The sequence below is a fragment of the Mirounga angustirostris genome, unplaced genomic scaffold, assembly GCF_029215605.1.
Source record: "Mirounga angustirostris isolate CCGP_5_RB_7025 unplaced genomic scaffold, mMirAng1.0.hap1 SCAF_61, whole genome shotgun sequence".
Lineage (NCBI taxonomy): Eukaryota > Metazoa > Chordata > Mammalia > Carnivora > Phocidae > Mirounga > Mirounga angustirostris.
Window position 1 is genome coordinate 50001 of NW_026991769.1, and position 2500 is coordinate 52500.

Here is a 2500-nt window from a genome sequence, read left to right on the forward strand (position 1 = left end):
TGCCGCCGCGTCCCCCGCCGCCCCTCGGCGCGCCTTGTCCTCTGTCCCCGCCCTCCCGCGCCCCGCCTTCCCCGCGGAGGGCGGGTAGAGGGGTTGGTGGGGGGGGCGCGTGCCCCCTGCCATCGCCTTCGGCGCCGGTCGTCCCCGGTCGCCGCGCCGCCGCCCGCACGGTGCCCTCGCCGCGTCTCGGGACGTTGCGGTGCGCCGGCGGGTCCCCCCCCGTGGCGCCTTTCCGGGGTCGGGTCCGCCCCTCCCCGGGGGGCCTCGGAGCCTTGGCTCTCACGGGGCGCGCCCGCCGTCGTCTGCCGTGTCCCGCCGCCCGCCCTGGACGGTTCTCTCTTGGTCCGTCGGATGTCCGCTCGGACTTCCGCCCACCCACTCCGCGTCTCTCCTCCCCGGCCCTGCCCCAGGCCTCGGGCCCGGGTCCGGCTCCTCTCCTTCCCGGCCTCCGTTGCCCCACCCTCGCGCGCCCTTGCCCGCTCGTGCCCCGCTGCCCGCCGCAGCCCCCTTGCCCTCCGTGGCGAGAAGGGGGCCTGGGTCGCGGGTGCGGGGAGGGACGGCGGGGGGGGGGTAGGTGGTCTGGGGGGGTGTCTTGGAAAGCAAGAAGGGGGTCCGGTCCGCCCCGGTGGCTTGTGGGTGGGTGGGGTGGTGTCGCCGGGTGGTGGCGGGGGGGCCGGTGGCGGCACCCGGCGGGCCTTCCCCCGTCACGGGCCGGCAGCGTCGGGGTTTGTGCCCTGTGGCGGTTGGCTGCGGCCGGGGTTTTGGTGTCGAGGCGGTGGCCTGGGGCATCGTCCCCTCCCCTGCCTCGCCTGTCCCCCACCCCCTGTCCAGGTACCTAGCGCGTCCCGGCGCGGAGGTTTAAAGACCCTTTGGGGGTCGCCCGTCCGCCTTGGGTCGGGGCGGTTGGGCCCGTGGGGAGGAGGAGTCCCTTCTCCCCCAGACCCCGCTGCCCACCCCGCCCTGGGGCCGGGGTTGCCGCGCGCTGCGCCACGGTCCTTGTGGCTGCTGGGAGGGGGCTACCCAGCGGCCGTTGGGCTGTGGCGGGCGCGTGTGTTGCCTCGCGTCCTCGGTGTGTGTGGGGGGGGCCAGGTGGGAACCCCCTGGGCGCCTGTGGGGTTGTCCGGGCTCGCCCCTCGCTTGGGGGGCGGTGGCCGGACGCCCTGTTGTCCAACCTTTCCGACCTTCTCGGAGTGTGGTCTTGTCTGTCTTGACTGGCCCGGCCGGAGGCACCCTCTGGGGAATGTGCCGTGCCAGGGGGGGGGGGCCTCCCCTCTGGGCGTTGACCCCCCCCTTAACAATCCAAACTCGTACGACTCTTAGCGGTGGATCACTCGGCTCGTGCGTCGATGAAGAACGCAGCTAGCTGCGAGAATTAATGTGAATTGCAGGACACATTGATCATCGACACTTCGAACGCACTTGCGGCCCCGGGTTCCTCCCGGGGCTACGCCTGTCTGAGCGTCGCTTGACGATCAATCGCTGCCCCTGGGGTCTCTCGCCCTTGGGGGTTGGCGCGGCTGGGGGTTTCCCTCGCAGGGCCCGTTCTGCTGGTGCCTGCCCTGCCCGCCTGTGGGCTCGGTCCTCAGGTGGGGAGGGGTCGGCTCGGCCGCCGGGCCCTCCGTCCCCCTAAGTGCAGACACGGTGGCCCCTCCTCCGCCTCGTTGCCTGGTCCCCGCCTCCTGCCTGGCATCACCCCTGCCCCGTCCCCGCCCCCGCCCCCGCCCCGCCGGGTCCGCCCGGCGGTGGCGCGTGTGCGGGACGTGGGGGAGGAGGTGTGTGTTGGGTGTGTGTCGGGGGAGGAAGGGGGCCGGCGCCGGGGCGGGGGGGTGTGTGGCGCCGCCCGCGAGAATGGGAGAGAGGAGAGAGCTCGCGCTGAGGGCCGTGGCCGCCGCGGTCCCTCTGGGGGAGCTCCCTCGCGCCGCACGCGGTCTTGGGGTCGCCCGGGCTGTGCGTGGGGGGGGGGTCGCGGTCCCGTCCCGTGCCGCGCCGGTCGTGGGTCCGTCGGGGTGGGGAAGGGGCCCGGATCTGGAACGCCGCCGGTCTCGCTGCTGTGCCCCCAGCGGCGACCGCGGTTGTCCCAGCCGGGCCCGCCCCATTCCCTGGGCTCCCGCCGCCGCCGCGCGTCCGGGGTCCGCACCCGCCCCGCCCCTCCCCTCCCCGCCGGCGATCCCGGCCTTACGCCCTGTCGGGGCGGCTCGCGCCGAGGCCGAGTCGCGCGCGGGGCCGCGCCCCGGGGATGCGTGCCCCGGCGGCGGCCCGCGGGACGCCGTGGCGCCGCCCGCCGCTGCGCGCTTCCCCCCGGGTTGTGGCCGCGCCGCGCTGCGTGCCCCGAGCCCGCGGTGGGTGGGTCGGGGCTCGGCGGGGCGTCGTGGGAGGGCGCCGTGTCGTCCGTCGCTCCGTGCGGCGGAGCGCGCCCGGTTGTGCGTGGGGGGAGAGGCGGGTTGGCGTGTCGCGGGGTTGGGTCGGGGCGGGGGCCGGCGGTCGGGGGCGACCGCCGCGC

General features: G+C 76.5%; 1 long non-coding RNA gene and 1 other non-coding gene across 2 annotated transcripts in view; both read left to right on the forward strand.

The window, feature by feature from the left end:
• Nucleotides 1–2500, forward strand: part of LOC135363195 (uncharacterized) — a 21821-nt gene that overhangs the window by 7365 nt on the left and 11956 nt on the right. The gene's annotated exons all lie outside the window — the stretch shown is intronic.
• Nucleotides 1312–1464, forward strand: LOC135363217 (5.8S ribosomal RNA). Its single transcript, XR_010408881.1, has one exon. It is a non-coding gene; the product is annotated as a 5.8S ribosomal RNA (ribosomal RNA).